Source organism: Natrix helvetica (genome assembly GCF_964273705.1).
Source record: "Natrix helvetica genome assembly, chromosome: 8".
Classification (NCBI taxonomy): Eukaryota; Metazoa; Chordata; class Lepidosauria; order Squamata; family Natricidae; genus Natrix; species Natrix helvetica.
Window position 1 is genome coordinate 2,041,364 of NC_138559.1, and position 17,200 is coordinate 2,058,563.

The 17,200-nt window shown below is 43.9% G+C and overlaps 2 protein-coding genes across 2 annotated transcripts in view; one reads left to right on the plus strand and one right to left on the minus strand.

Moving 5' to 3' along the window:
• LOC309396157 (surfactant protein C-like) overlaps window positions 1-17,200 on the minus strand; it is a 353,221-nt gene that overhangs the window by 183,894 nt on the left and 152,127 nt on the right. The gene's annotated exons all lie outside the window — the stretch shown is intronic.
• Window positions 6,069-17,200, plus strand: part of SLC23A2 (solute carrier family 23 member 2) — a 79,296-nt gene continuing 68,164 nt past the window's right edge. Inside the window, exon 1 of the mRNA XM_081960985.1 lies at window positions 6,069-6,210. The gene's annotated coding sequence lies outside the window, so the exon portion shown is untranslated. The remainder of the gene's footprint in view (window positions 6,211-17,200) is intronic.

The window sequence follows — 17,200 nt, forward strand, 5'->3', positions numbered from 1 at the left end:
CTGTTCCCAGTGTGCGCATGCGCAGAGTTGCCAGATGAAGGGAACAGCTAAAGAACAGGGGTCGACTTGGGAGTAAGGTCACAGGTAGACGATGAATGGCCCTTCCCAAAGGAAATAAAAAGAGGAGCGACGGGAGTGGAGTTTGCAGGGGGGAATTACTTCGCTTCATTGGTTCATGACTCAGAGGCTCCTTGCCAAGTTCTGCAGATCTCGGACTGGCAGCTCTCCAAGCCAGAGAAGGTCTGTGGCTGTAAATCCTCCCTTGAAAAACTTTGCTGGATGCGAATGAGCAGAATTCACAGTCAATGAATAAAAGGGGATTTTGTTGGGACCAGGAGTGGCTTCAGGCTCTTGGGAAGCCTCAGAACATTCACGGAAAACCTTTGGTTGTCTACCTCTATAAAAACAGGTGTTCTATCACAGCTTGGCATTGTGTGTGAAGTCAGCAAATTGGGCTTCTCCAACTGGCCCCAATTAGCCCCACCAGGAATCCATGTGACCCGTGTAAGCCCAGTCAGTGTGATTGTTTGTGTTGGCTCACCGTTGAGCTACGTCCAGCCGGTGGCTGCCATGACTGATTGCATCCTGCAGGACAGGTCAGTTTGGCTTTGGCACAGCTGCACCTAGTAGCCCTTACCAACACAGGGAGGGCTTATGGCGTTGGTGTCCTCTCCACCTCATTGAGCTAATAAATGAATCCTCCTCCGTCAGGAAGAAGGACGCAAGGGAGGGGTCTTGATGACGTTTTCCCCATCTCCAAAGCGGAGGGGCCCTTGTGCCCCCCCCCCCCAGTGATCTCCGTGCCTGCATGAGATGCTCCCAAATTAATGGCCAAAACCCGCTTCCCAGAGGCATGGGGGACACACGGGGATGATTCAGCCTCTCCTCGGTACTCCGTGTTTGAGGTGTACAGCATTTTCATTTCAGCCGACTGGGAGTGGCGGGGTGGGCAGGTGGGCAGTGCTTCTGGAAGGTGTGCGGTTGGCGCCTTGGGATGGGAGGGAACCGGAAAACCCAGCGCATTGCTAAGCATTTCTTTTGGAGGCTAAAACCAGGGTCGTAGGAATTGCATCTCTCATGAAAAGAAGGACGAGGGGTGACACGGTAGCAGCGTTCCAGTATATGAGGGGCTGCCCTAAAGAAGAGGGGGGTCAAACGATTCTCCCAAGCACCAGACGGCAAAACAAGGAGCAATGGACGGAAACTAATCCAGGAGAGAAGCAACCTGGGATTGAGGAGAAACTTCCTAACAGGGAGGACGATGAACCAGGGGAAGAGAAGTTGCCTTCGTGGGCCGGCCGACCCTGGAGCTTTTTAAGAACTAGAGACTAGACCAGGGGTGTCCAAACTTGGGAACTTTAAGACTTGTGGACTTCAACTCCCAGAATTCCCCAGCCATGCTGGCTGGGGAATTCTGGGAGTTGAAGTCCACAAGTCTTAAAGTTCCCAAGTTTGGACACCCCTGGACTAGACAGTCCCTTGTCTGAGATGGTATAAAGTTCTCCTGCTTGAGTAGGAAGATCTTGAAGACTTCCAAGATCCCTTCCAGCTCTGTTCTGATTTTGTTTCCTAGCACTGGACTATTCTGGCCAGAGAGGAGATGATGTTCCTGGGGGTTTGTTGGAACCATTGCCATGGTGTAAGGAGGACTCGTCGGCCACACCCAGCCAGCAACCGGCAGAGAACCCCTTGCTGACATTTTTGAAGCCCACCCCTGCTGAAAAGGAGGCGGTTTTGGGTTGTCATGCCGCAATATAATTTCTTTCTTTCTTAAATGGTACTGTCTAAAAAGTCTCAGTGAAGGAACCGCTGAAGGAGGAGGAGAATTGGTTGACCCCCCCCCTTTTCTCAGTGAGAGCCCCTCAAGACACAAGTAAAACGACGGTGGGCTCTCATGGCAGGGGGAGGGGGCGATCTTGATTTTTTCGACCCCCTTCCTGTTGTCAGCCCTGGCAGGCTCACACACGCTGCCCTTTCTGGTGTCCATGTCCTGCACCTCCTCTGGGACAGAGGTAGGATTCAGACGGTTCTGACTGGTTCTGGAGAACCGGTAGCGGAAATTTTGAGTAGTTTGGAGAACCAGCAAATACCACCTCTGGCTGGCCCCGCCCCCCTCTATTCTCGGCCTCCCGAGTCCCAGCTGATCGGGAGGGAATGGGGATTTTGCAGTATCCTTCTCCTGCCACACCCACCAAGCCACGTCCACAGAACCGGTAAGTAAAAAAAATCTGAATCCCACCACTGTCTGAGGACCATGGCGGCGCGCCAGTACTTCTGGCTTAGAATCCCCGAGGCAACGGAGTGGACCAAACGGGATTATTCTGCACCGTCAATCTCCTCATCTCTCATCCAACATCCTGACCTTTTGGGGACAATTTTTGTTGGCCCCGCAACAGAGAGGGTCACTGTGTGACGCTCCACAAGGCTTTGTGCTGACGTTGTTTAGAACAACGGCTGGCTTTTTTTCCTCCCAGGACTCGTTTTGGGAGCGGGTTGTCCTTACATTCACGGGGCCGTGACCCCCAGGTGGGTTGAGCAAACAGAGCCGTCAAAGGTTCAAAGGTATTAATTGGATTACAGCAGGGGTCCCCAAACTTGGCAACTTTAAGACTTGTAGACTTCAACTCTCAGAATTCTCCAGCCAGCTCTGGGAGTTGAAGTCCACAAGTCTTAAAATTGCCAAGTTTGAAGACCTCTGATCTATGCTGACTGGCTGCAGTTTACTTCCCTTCCTGATCCCCATCTGCAAATCCCCACAACTAAATCAAGCGGTCAAATCTTTGTCAAAAACAGCCCTTCCTTTGACTTAAAAAAATCAAAACAGCTGCAAAATTGGCTCACTTATTTTGCAGCGAACCTCCAAAATGCATTTCAAAACAAGAAGTAGCAGTTCCATCTCTAACTTCTGTATTCTACCACCAAACTATTTTTGCAGGACCAAAGGTATAACAAAATTAGGCATCCTAGGTGTGGCCCACGATGCGTTTCTCCCAGGCTCCATATGCCGTTGTACGAGGTTTGCACATTGGTTGGATGTGGAGCGCAGAATTGTTACGGTTTTTAATGGGGTGAGGGCTGCACCTTTTTGCCTCCATGCTAACCTGCTCTTAAATTTGAGACCATTCCTTTTAAAAAAAAAATATTAACCTTTTTACACAACAAAACATAAAAACCACATTCTACATCCATTCTTCCCGTTCTTAAGACATTGGTATATATCCCATTTTGTTTATCGTCATATATACTTTCCATTCATTTTGTATTTCCCTCTTTACATTTATAACTCCTATAACCTAATATTACACACACACACACACACACACGTTTCCTACTTTCATTTGTTATTCCTGTTCTCTAACCAGTGAATACCATCGATCCCATACTGTATGGTATTCTTTATCTTCTTTATCTTGACCATTCCTAAGTTCTGTTCTGACCAGGAATTGTTGTTTGGGCTGGACAGTAAAATGCTCAACTCACCAACCAACCAACCTGGTATATAAAATTTTTGCTGCTGGCATTTTCTTCCACATCACAAAACCTGGCCTTGCATGGATTTACAATTTACGGCAGGGGTGTCCAAACTTTGGAACTTTAAGACTTGTGGACTTCAACTCCCAGAATTCCCCAGCCAGCCTGGACACCCCTGATTTATGGTAAGAAGATATAAACCAGGAACAATATAATATAAAGAAGATATAAACCAAAAACAGATAAAAAGAGGGGGAAAACAAGACAGCGTTGTGATGTATGAGACCCAAGGCTACACTATGATCTGACATGCATGGACGAGCCCTCGGTCTTGTGTCCAGGCAGCCAAACCAGGATGTGGGTGACCGGAAGGCCATGCTTGGCTTGGAAAGAGGGACCCATAAGTCCTTATAGTAAGAACTGTGACCTGGTGTGCTCAATAGCTTTATTTTTTCACCTCTTTCCAGTATGCCTGGAGGGCAAAGGAAATGTACCACAAGGTGCAACCAGCAGAACTGGCCTCAGAGCCTGGGGACTCAGAAGGAAGGTTACGGAAGGCATGCAGAGATGTTACCTCTTGCAAAATTACTGCCGACTGGATTGCGCCAACGGTGCGCCATTCCAGTGCTATGCTACGTCTGCCTACTGCTCTGTTGAAGTCGTGCTTTTTACCCTGTGACCTGAGTCACATCAGGACTGGCTGTTTCCATTCCAGTGGTTTCCCAGGCTTCCTCTTTCCCCCAGGATTTATCTAGTGGTTTCTGGCCGAGACCCTAATCCTGGGAGGGATGAAAGGAAAGCGAAAAAGAGGATGCACCTGGTTCCAGCCCTATTCCGATTGATTGATATCAGCAATCATTAAGGAATATTAACTAATGAGCTCCAGAATGTTTACAAAATATTGCAGAAATGCTCATGAGTATATTTTTACTCTCATCCTTTTCATCCCGATGACAACGGCCCTTGTTTCGTCTGCCCAGGGACACATTCCAGCAACATGATGGTTAGTTCACACATTGAACCTCCTAATAATGGCACATCAAGAGGAAGGCGTGATTTGCATATCGCGTGGTGCACAGCTTCAAAATAACTCTTCCAATAAAAGAATAGAGAAGTGGAACTGAGAATTGTCACGCAGTGGAAGAAACAGCTTTCCGTCTCCAACCTTAGCAACTTTAAGCCTGGAGGCAAAGCTGGCTGGGGAATTCTGGGAGTTGGAAGTTCTCCAGGCTTAAAGTTGCCAAGGTTGGAGACCCCTGCCTTATGTGACTTACAGGACCTAGATGGCTAGCTTCCTTAAAGGTAAAAGTTCCCCTTGCACATATGTGCTAGTTGTTCCTGACTCTAGGGGGCGGCGCTCATCTGTTTCAAAGCCAAAGAACCAGCGCTCTGACTCAACGCCGAAGGCGCATGGAACTCTGTGACTTTCCTACCAAAGGTGGTTCCTATTTTTCTACTTGCATTTTGGTGGCAGAAGCTGGGACAAGGAATGGGAGCTCACTCCATTATGCGGCGCTAGGGATTCGAACCGCCAACCTTTCAGATTGACAAGCTCAGTGTCTTAGCCACTGAGCCACCATGTCCCATTGCTTCCTTAGATATTGAATTATAAAGTTTATCCTATTGCAACTCTGTGGTGCCATATTATTGTGATTATATCATAGTTGTAACCTAATTTAATAGTTTCTATCTTGTATTGTACATTATTTCATCTCTCTCCCCCTTGCTCTCTCTCTGCTTAAACCAGGGGTGTCCAAACTTGGGAACTTTAAGACTTGTGGACTTCAACTCCCAGAATTCCCCAGCCAGCATGGCTGGGGAATTCTGGGAGTTGAAGTCCACAAGTCTTAAAGTTCCCAAGTTTGGACACCCCTGGCTTAAACTAACACTTGTATTTCTAGGTACATGTTTTATTAACGTTGCATAACCTCTGTAATTCACTTAACAATCGTCGGGCTTTGCAACAAGCTTTGGGCTCCATTGTGGTCGTAAACCGAGGCCTGCCTGTACAAAGTCTCCACCTGCCAGAGGCTGGGAGATAAGAGCCGGTCTCCTGGCTGTGTGGACCAGTGGTTGGATCACACCTGGCAGAGCTCTTGTAAGCCTTATAGGGGGAGGTATTGCAGGTATTTTAGTGCAAAATAGAGTGGTGGATTTTATGAGTTCTGCAGGCATGAAGTCATACGGAGGAGGAGCAGCTGCAAACGACACGCGCGGATCCAGCCATGCGCATCCTGCAGTTCCCTGACGTCAGTCCCTGCGGTGACGTCACGGATTGACGTCTCGACACTCCTCTCCCCCCCCCCGCCTCCGGCCCAGCTCGCTCTTTCCTTTGCGAGCGCTCAGCCTCGGCCAAGCAGAAGGCGGGGAAAGCCTCCTCCGCTCCCCCATCCCATCGTCCGCAGACGGCTAGGATCAGAGAACCCATCAGCCACGGCTGAGGAGACCGAAGCTTTTCCCGGCCAGCGGCAGATTTCCCGGCCGGCTCACGCGATGCCGAGCGGGCGCACGCGCACCACCTTCCGTGGGCGGGGCCCGCACCCGAGCCACGCCCCCTTCTCTCCCCTCCCCGCCGGCGCGCCGCGGAGCCACGCCCCCTTTCCCTCACGCCGCTGCGGGTCGCGGAGGCTCGCGCGCTCTCCAGCTCCTCCGCCGCCGCCGCCGCCGCCAGTCGGGCTCCTCCGCCTTCTCAGCCCCGCCGGCGTCGCCATTTCCAGCCGCTGCTCGCCGCGATGGCAGGTGAGAGGACCTTCCCGCAGGGCGCCCCTGAGGCGCGAACTCCCGCTCCCATCCTCCCCCGCCGACCCCTCCCCCCTTCGCCTCACGAGGTGTCATCCCCTCTCCTCCACCCCCCCCCCCCGTCCTGTCCCCCGGGGTCGGTGCTCCGGCCGCTGGAGGCTCTCGGGGGTCACCCTCCTCCTCCACAGCCACGCCCCTCTTTTTAATGGGGGTGGTCCACGGGGTCTGCCCCTCCCCGCGATGCGGTGCCATCTTGCGCCCCCCCCCCATCCCCAGCCTCTGCCGCCGCCGGGATCGATGCTCCCCTTCGCCCTCCCCGTCCTCGCTTCTCCTTCGGCAGACCCGTCCTCCCCCTCCCCCCACGGACCCCCCGCTTCCCAGCTGGGCCGCGCGCGCCCGCCGAGACCCCCCCTCCGCCGAAGGGCCGCGTGCACGTGCCCCCCTGTCGGGAGGAAAGGCTTCCCAGGGCGGACTTGGGGCTGGCGGGGGGGCTGTCCAGTCCGGGGGAGGAAATGCCCTTTTCTTGGGTGGGGGGAGGGAGGGAGGGGTGTCTCTGGGTGTCCTCCTCCATCTTCCTTGGCCACAAAATGGGTGGCCGAGAGGAGGAGGAGGCGGCGTTGGGGGCGAACTCACCTGCGGCTAGGCTGGGTGAGCTTCCCCGGGAGCCTCCTGGGGAGGGGAGGGGAGGCGGTGCGTTGCCTACGGGGGAAGAAGGGAGGGGGCTGCTTGCTTTGGGGACCAGGAGTGGATCCCTTTCTAATGCAGGCAGCCTAGGATGATGGGCCATGGCTCTCCTGCTGGCAGATGCAGGGCCTTCCCTCTGCCTCGTCTCTGATCTTTTCTGTTGTAGGTGTAGTTTTATGTCTAAGTTATCTATAGGTATTCTACCCATCCAGCTATCTATCTATGCTGGCTCTTTCTATCCATCCATCCATCTCTAATGTGTGTGCGTGTGTGTATACATACATATATACAGCATATACATATACACACATAATATATCCAAGATGTATAAAGCTACATGTAATAATAAAGATCTGTCTTATATCTCTCTCGCACACACTCCATCCACCCATCTATCTATATTTAATATATGTGTATCTCTATATATGTATGTTTGTGTCTGTCTGTCTGTCTGTCTGTCTGTCTATCTATCTATCTATCTATCTATCTATCTATCTATGTGTGTATATGTAGCATATTCAGTATATACATATACACACACAATATATCTAAGATGTATACAGATACATGTAATAATAACAACCTCTCTTCTATCTCTCTCTCACACACTCCATCCATCCATCCATCCGTAATGGTGAAGGTTCTGGCTTAAAAGCCTGTGTGTGTGTGTGTGTGTGTGTGTGTTAATGAGTTCTAGGCCCTCCTGAGGCTTGCAAGTCCTCTGGGTGACCTTTTGGGCCGGTCACTCTTTCTTAGCCCAACCCACCTTATAGGCAGGGAAAAATATAATAATATTGTACATTGTTTGAAAGCTGAATAACACACCTGCGTCCCATCTATGTGGCTTTAGTCATCAAATTATTAGATCTGATATTTTACCATACCACGGGGTGTGATTTTTATATTCCCCCACTCGTCTTCATTTCTGATAAGCTCTTGAGCTAGATCTGCTCCTGATGGCTTTGTTTCTATGGACAATGTAATAGATAAGGTGAGTAGTTAGCAGAGCATTGGGTTTTAATTAATCTGTATGGAAGTTTCTTGGTAAAGGACATTTTTAAAGCAAAGTTGCCTTTAGTCGAGCAGGCCTCCTCCAGGCCAGTTTTTCTCCTTACAGAAATGATTTGCCATTGTTGTTTTCAGGGGTGTTTTGTGGAAGCCTCTGATACTGCTGAACTTCCTATGTCATCCCAGTTAAATACTAACCAGGACAAACCCACCTTAGCCAAGATGAGGTGGTAATATTTAGTTTAATGTAAAATGGAAGCATTATACTAATATCTAAAAATTATTTTTGTCATTGATCAATAAATATGTAGCTAGATATTTAAGTAACACAGAAATACAGAAGAGCTTTTTGAAACCATAATAACCATTTTGAATACACAGTATGATATTTTTCATTTGTTGCCCAATTCTGGAAATATTAATTCTTCAGGAGCTACTGTTGGCTCTGAATGGTTTGATTTCCCTAAATATTTTTGAATGTTATGTTGCCTGTAGAACTCTTTTGGAATTGATTGTATAATATAATTACTTTATGATTGATGATGTCAGTTTTTAGTAAATCTATTACTTTGGTGACTTGCATATTTGTGATCTTTACCTTAACAAGAATAACAACACCCTAACTCCATCTCTGATTTTCTCGGCATTCACTTCCCTGTCGGCGTTCATTTCCCTGACCCTCAGGTTTTATGATTCAATCTTAGTTATTCTTGCTATTTAATCAAATATCCCATCTTATAATGGTGTGATCACTTTTGTGTTCTGTTCTGATGCAGGAATGATGGCATTTTGAAATTTCATAATTATTTCTGTGTTATGATTTTTATGCAAATGGTTTGTTCTAACCATTTGCTTACATCCATTCAATCTTGGAAACGAGAGGATGAAGCAGTAGTTTAAGCAATAGTCTCATTTTTATTCTCATCAGAATCAATAAGAAATAGAACAATGCCTGGAATTATGGGTGAGATTATGTAAGAAAGACAATGCAACCCGGTGTGAACATCCATCTCAGTATATGAGACATGACTACAGTGGTCAGTTTTGAGAATGGTGACCCCAGAGTTGGATCGGCAGAAGAATGGCCTTGGAAACTTACAAGGTAGAAGCCGAGTCATCTTACAGAATTTGGTAGTGGTTCTAAAGGAAAGGACTAGGCTTGCAGTCTGTAATACGGTTGACAGCCTGGAAGAAACAATGACGTGTTTTAACAACAGAAATATTAACTGTTTATGTTTATGGATTGGTTTATGGATTGGTTAACCATTTACAAATAAGGATATTTCCCGAGAATCTGGAAAAAACCTAGAGAACCCCATGTCCTCTTGGGTCATTGTTTTGAAGATAATTCCTCAGTGCTTTCAAAAATTTCACAGCTTCTGAGGTTGTGGAAGAGTTCTTAAAAATTCAGGCAGATATTCAGCAATGTATCTGCCCTGAAAGTATCTCAAGTTGAACTGTATGCTACGGTCAAACACCAGCAGTTGATCACAGGGAATCTTTTGTGACAGTTTGTTGGAATGTGATAATTTTTAAGTCATAAATGTTTTATATAATTTGCCAGATTTCAAGGGAATCATAGGATCCAGATGCGTTTTGTAAATTAGCCCATTTGAGGTACCTTAGCTAAAAAAGTTTTACTTTATGTTGCATTATAGGTTATAGTCATGAGCGTTTCAGTAGGATATAGATGAGAGGTGACACCTTGCTATATATAATAATAATAATAATAATAATAATAATAATAATAATAATAATAATAACAACAACAACAACAACAACAACAACAACTTTTATTTCTAGACCGCACCCTTTCCAACAACAACAACAACAACAACAACAACAACTTTTATTTCTAGACCGCACCCTTTCCAACAACAACAACAACAACAACAACAACTTTTATTTCTAGACCGCACCCTTTCCTAGGCAGGACTCGGGGCGGTATACAGTCATGTTAAAACCATATACAAATACATAGACATGAACATAAACATAGACGTGGACGTAGACGGAGGAGGTAAAAAATATACCGTACAATTCTTAGTTAAAATACAAATATTAAAATACCCTTAAAAATTCCCCAATAAAATGTTTGCCAGGAGGTGGAAGATGGAACTGTCAATCAGCTAAGCCAGCTAGTCGGAACAGGTGAGTCTTGAGCTTCTGTCGGAAGGAGCGGAGGTCATTGGTAATTCTAATATCGGGAGGGAGGTCATTCCAGAGGGTTGGGCCCATCACAGAGAAGGCTCTACTCCTAGGTGTCACCCGCTGGCACTGCTTGGCGGATGGCACCTGGAGGAGTCCCTCCCTGTGAGAGCGGATAGGTCGTAGGGATGTATGAGGTGAGATGCGGTCCCGCAGGTAACTAGGTCCCATGCCATGGAGCGCTTTGAAGATAGTAACCAACACCTTGAAACGCACCCGAAAAACCACAGGCAGCCAGTGCAGCTCGCGCAGGAATGGTGTTATGTGGGAGTATCTTGATCCTCCCATGATAACCCGCGCGGCCGCATTCTGAACTAGCTGCAGTCTTCGGGTGCATCTCAAGGGGATATATACCTTTTCATCTGCAACTTGTGCAAGTTACACGTGTATTAAACAAAACACACTACAGTATTTCGGAATTTTTGTGATAATATCACTAAATCCCTAAGGTAGGCCTCATTGAATGTTTCTTGTGCCTGAAATGAGAGGAAATTAACAGGAAACGCTACTCTCCCTCTCTTTAGTTAACTAATCTGCTCCCCTTTCATTTTTATTGAACTTAAGTTGTTGATTCCCACATATCCTTCATGAAATAGTAGTTCAACTTCATAATTGGAAATGTGCATGATTAAATACCACTGGAGTAATTGGATGGAGCTGCAGGAATGGGACATAGTTCTGATTCAGTCTTTTTGTTGTTGTTTTTCTTTGGGTCTTTATAGCTCAAAGATAGGAGAATTGATGGGTAGAAGTAATGTATTTATTGTGCTTCCTGTTTGTGAGGCCATGGAGATGCAGTAATATTTTTGTGAATTAACGTTTCTCAAATCCTCAAAATAATGGTGTGAATCCACTGAAAATTCATTTTGCATAATAATTAAGGAATATAATGCAGACAGGGCTGTAATAATAACATCATGAAAAAATATGCCAGGAACCACACAAATCATTAAAAGGTGTGCTGATTGCGTTTACCTGAAAAAGAAAATGTGTTATCTGAAAGAGGCTTGGATTGGTGAGAAAGAATCAAAGAATCAATGATAAATCTGTAAGCGATTCAGACTCGCTTTGTAGGGGAGACGGGCAGCATAAGAATGTAATGAACAAGTTAATGAATACAAAGCTGCTCATGTGATCATGAGTTTTGATCAGGTGATCAAAATTCCATTGTTTGGCAGCTGGTTCATGTTTATGACCGTTGCTGTGTCCCAGGGTCATGTGATCCCTTTTTGCTGCCTTCTGACAAGCAAAGTCAGTGAGGAAGCCAGACTCACTTAACAAGCAGGCTACTAGCCTATCAACTGCATTGATTCACTTGGCAACAGTGGCAAAAAAGGTCGTAAAATGGGGCAAAACTCACTTAACAGATGTCTCATTTAACAACAGAAATTTGGGGCTCCATTGTAAGTTGAGAACCACCTGTGTTTTAACAGTATTTTTTCTATTACAATTTCAATTGGATAAATATAGTTAGAACTGTTTTTAAAACAATTGCAAATGTTTTAATAAGGCCTAATTGATTACAATAATCTGTTATAAAAAGTTTAGTAAAAAATAAGTAGTAATTTATTTTTAAAAAGCAGATATATCTCATTTAAGGGTTCCAGAATAAAAGGTAGCTCAATGTAAATATGTAGTATCTTGAAACATTTTTTTCTGATTACACCATAATATAAACAATGACTTCTGATTATACTACAGGTGGGTTTTCTTTGGAGGGGAAGACACGTAGAAGAAAATTCACTACATTGCACAATAGTTCTTAAAATGATATTTTAAGTTAATTTATTAATTAAGATTAATAATCTCATAGATAATAAGTGTCAAAAATCATTTAAACTCATATTTTACTTATTTAAAGTTATTCTAGTGACCCAACTTCTATGAATTTTAATATTTTGCATTCTGTAGGTGGCTGTTTTCCATTAGCTATTTTGAGTAAGTTGGGAATTTAAAAGTACAGTAGTAAAATTCCCAGCCTTTCTCAGGTAGAACTGAGCTCCTGGTGATAGCCATGGGCATGTTTTCCCATCTACAATAAGCAAGCAGTTTGCTGTAGTCTTCTTGAGTGTTTTTTCAGCTTCCCAGATTTGGGTATGACCCTAGGATTTTCTGGATATTTCCGATCAAAGTACTAGGCAGGATCCTATCAGCCAAGGCTACCTCAGTGCTGCCATCTGCTGTCTGGGATGAAATATAGGACACTCCTATATAGAAAATATAGGGGTGTGTGAAACTTGTGGCATCATGTGACATATAGTGACTTTTTTGCCCTTTGCTAAATGGTGTGGGCGTGGCCAGCATGTGACGCATCCGCCCTGCAGGCCACGAGTTTGACCCCCTTTCTCTATACAGTACATTGGATGGAAATAATGCTGGCAATGTTCAGTGCTGTATTTATTCAGTAGAAACTCATGAAATTCTAGTGCAGTTTAGCTTCATTACCTCACATTACTTAATGTGAGCCTAAATTTAACTGTGTATACCGAAGGTGCGTGCATTAGAAGAAAGTAAATTAAGACCTGGATTTGAATCATAGTTGGGTCATCCAAAGAACACACAGGTGTGTTGCTTGGAGCAGAGCAAAGTTTATCTGAGGGCATAAAGTGAAGTAACACCAATCAAAGATTGCGATAATGTTACAGGTTTGAGGTCTATCAGTTGGCTGAATATTGCAGCTGGAAGGCGGCAATCATACCGAGGAAGGGATCCCTAATAGTTGTGATGTCTGGTATCCTGAAAGGAAAGTTTACCTAGATGGACTGTCACCTTTGGCCAATTTCATCCTCTTTGTGTGCGACCTTGGGTGATGGCTCTTGTATGGGTAAAGCATCTCCATCTGCTGGGGGCACTTCTAATGGTTTTGATTGAGTTTCTAGTATCTGCCACTTCCTATCAGTTTTATCCATGTGGTTCTTTGTTTTGTGACCTGGGATTTCCTGGGGTCAGGCATAGCCAAGGCTAGTGTGTGGTCATAGAGGCTTTTACCTTCTAACAGCATAATTCCATAAATTCTAACTTTCTCTCTCTGTAAATATAATTTCTGAAATTTAAAAATAACATGGACACTACTAAATTTATTTTAAAAAATCTTTAGTTTATAGCTGTGTACCTGTATACTTTAAAATAAGAATTACCGGTAATACAGGCAGTCCTCAGCTATAATTGAACCCAAAATTTCTGTTGCTATGCCAGGCAGTTACGACCTTTCTTGCCAAAGTTGTTAAGAGAATCACTGCAGTTGTTAAGTTAGCAGCACAGTTGTTAAATGAATCTGGCCTCCTCCTTGACTTTGCTGGTCAGGAAGTTGTAAAAAGAGAATCACGCGTCCCTGTGATGGTCATAAATATGAGTTAGCTGCCATACGACTGAATTTTGATCACGTGGCCATGAGGATGCTGCAGTGGTTGTAAGTGTAAAAAGCGGTCATGTTGCTTTTTCAGTTCTGTTGTAACTTTGAATGTTGACTAAATGAACTCTTGTGCAAGGCGAGGATTACCTGTAAAGGTACGTTTTTAGCTAGGATGAAGGTTATGTTATATTAAGGCACTGTGGTGACACAGTGGCTAAAATGCAGTATTGCAGGCTTAATTCAGCTCACTGCCACGACTTTGGTCCTCACCGGCTCAAGTTTGGACTCCTTTGTAGTTGTAAGTCGAGGACTGCCTGTATTAATTCTTAGTCTTACTTACAAATGCTAGTAAGTAGCTCAGCTGGAGACCCCGTGCCATTTCAGATCGGTCTCCTCTTAAAATGCTTCAGTGATGAAGCACCCACAACTTCTGCAGGCAAGCAATTCCACTCGTTAATTGTGCTCACTCTTAGGAAGTTTCTCCTCAATTCCAGGTTGCTTCTCTCCTTGGTTAGTTTCCATCCATTGTTTCTTGTTTTGCCTTCTGGTGCTTTGGTAAATAAGTTGACCCCCTCTTCTTTGTGGCAGCTCCTCAAAAACCAGAGCACCACTATTGTGTCTTTACACTAGCCAAACCCAAATCTGTCCGTACAACGTTTTTCCAGTAGTCATTTGGATGCTTTTTGGTAAGTTTGAGCCAAGTTTTTTTGGTAAGCAATGGTTGCTTTGCTACTGTATCACCCGTCCCATTTTCTGATAAGAGATCCGAGTTCTGACTTAGAGTCCAGATTCCTGGATTTTATTTATTTTTGATAGTTGTATGCCACCCGATAGAACAGTCCTTGACAAGTTACATCTCATGATACCATGCAACACACACATAGATAAGATGAGCCCCCCCCCCCAATCAATCCCCATCCCCAGCCTTGGTTATGTTTGCCTCTTGCATTCTGAAAGATAAGGAAAAGGCTGCCTCAATAGCCTTTCAGAATGCTAATAGGAAAGGGCTGTTATAATCTCCAAGGATAGATAATGGAAGAGTTAGCTCTTATTCTATAGACAACTTTAGAGATTAGGTTGCCCACCACTCTCTTGGCCTTTTTAGAAACTCTTGAAAATAGAAATATTCTGGAGGGCCTAAGGTGAGTGATATGGCATCTGGTTTGATTGTTTTTTAATGATGCTTACTTACACATTCTACTTTCAACTGTGGATATTTTATTTAAACGACTGTGTTGTTTGCAATGGAAGTAAACCAACATGACGGTTATACATGCAATAAATAAACAGAAGTTCTGCCTTGAGGTTTTGGCTTCCTTAAGATTTCTGGGTGGGGAGGAATCCAGTGTTTATCCTCTTGGTTAGGACATATCAGATGAGCTAATTGCAACTGACAGAGAGTCCTATCCAGATGAGCCTTCTAAATAAACAGTCCTGTCCCTCTTGTTGAGACTCATCCTAAACTCTCTTACCTCATCCAGTGCTTCCAAAGCCTCCAGGCATCAGATCAAGACTTTGACTTCCTGCTCTGATTAGGATGGGACTAGCGTAGGTAGCTGGGGATCTCACTAGCACGCTTCACCCCAAATCGACAAAGTCCTCCTCCAGTGGTTTCCTTTAGAGGATTTCTTGGATAATAATTGTCTGCTGTTGCTGGGAAGCAGCTTTCCCAAGAATGACCATTTATTTCTGATGATTTGTTTCCCCCCCTCAAATCACCTTGATGACTCTGGATTGGTGAAAGCTTAGAGAAAGGTTTATAATCATATCCAGACTCACAACTAACAATGGTTTTTATATAGAAATCTTCAGAACATTCTTTTGAGTGGGGCAAGGTGTGCTTGCTCTTAGAGTAGCATTTCCCAACAGTGGCCAATTGAAGACGTGCTGGCTGGGGAATATCCTGGGAGTTAAAATCCAGAAAAGTTGCCAAGGATGAGAAGCCCTGCCTTAAAATCTGGGGGATGAGGACTTCAGTACAATAAGCGGACCAAAGTTTTAAAAATGTATATAGCCATATGTAGCAAGGGCTGTACCAAACAGTAATAGCAATAACACTTAGACTTATATTCATTTCATTCATTCATTTATTGAATTTATAGACCGCCCCCTCTCCCCGGAGTATATACTGCTTATATACTGCCCCATACTCTACAGCCCTCTCTGAGCAGTTTGCAAAGGTCAGCTTGGTTATGGCTTCCATTGGCCTCTTGCAAGTAGGCATTTAGCTAAGCGCCTTGACAGGCTGCATCGCTGGAATGGCTTCACCACCATTTACCTTCAGGTAGAAATAGACAGTGGGACTTCCATTGGCTTTTCTGAGCAGGGTTGTTTTGAAGGCAATACTGTATGGTAAAGTAATTCAATGAACCTGGATACAAACAGATAATTTAATTGAAATTAACATATTCATTTCAGTGTAAGTGATATTTGGCCTGCTAAAATATGGCCTGGCCAAAGCAATATATTTACATAATCCTGCTAAAAGTGCAGCAAAAAGAGAGAGAGAGAGAAAAAAAAATGAGTTGCAGCAATTTGTCATCAAAATTAGATTAGAGGAGCAAAATAAAACATAAATCAGCTTTCACACACAGCTTTATGTCCTGTTCGATCAGGTAATCTTTTATAGGGCAGTAGATGTGCAGAAGTATTATGTACGTGTAGTATATAAAGGTTTAATTCATATTTATTAACCCATGGTGTAATTGTTGAGTTTTAGTTTCATATATTATGTAAATCCACAATTGAAAATTCATATCTTAATGTGATGTCTGAATTTAGCTACTGTGATTTATTCAAGAAACTCTTGAAACCAAAGTGGGCATAAATTTAATCTCTATCTGAATATACACATTGTCTGGATTCCCATATGCCAAGCCAAAATAAACTGCTTTAGAATTTAACACAGTATATGAGTTTTGTTCCTTTTTAATGTGATCCTTTAGTTATTGAATTAGGTTAAGCATTTCTTTCACGAAAAGAAAGATGCTTTTATCTTGATTGAAACTTAATTTTAGAATCAAAAACTTACATTTTCCAGCTCTTTTTAACATAGTCAATAATGAAATTTACTGAAAATAAAATTATTAGAATTGGGGTCTAATTTGTGCTGTTCCATCATTGCTAGTTTAGCACTTTCAAAAAAGTACAAACACAAATTGTGTGACATTTATTACTACAGATATTTATTACTACTTTAAAAGCAACACTGTTGTCTTCCAGGGGTTTGTCACTTCCATTGTTGTGCTTGAATTGCCACACCTAGGGCTTTAACAACTTAAAATAAAGCCTTTAAGTAAAATAATTATGGTTATATGAATGGGTGTTCTTGTTCATTGTATAAACAGACAAGCTGCTGACAGTTTTGATATAAGGGAACTCCAGCTATAATTAGGCACCAAAAGTTTTTGGAAATTGACGCCTTTGGCTTATCCAAAACATTCTGTCATCTGATATGAAAAATTCAGTGGATGTTTTGTTAGAGAATGTAGGAGTTAGCTTGAAATTTGTGTTTGCAAGTCATGTTGAAATGAACAAGTTGTTCAAATGTTTGGACCTTTCCCTTCTGGTTTATGGTGTTCCAAGTCTGCTGTCTTCAGTGTTACGAGGAATTGCGTGCTTGGTGCAGCTCCCTCCTTTTGTTTCATGCTGTGGATTGAAAACACCGAATTTGCTCAAATAAGAATTATCTATGCTTTCTCACTGGTCAATTTTTTTCACTGAGAAATCCCTAATTTT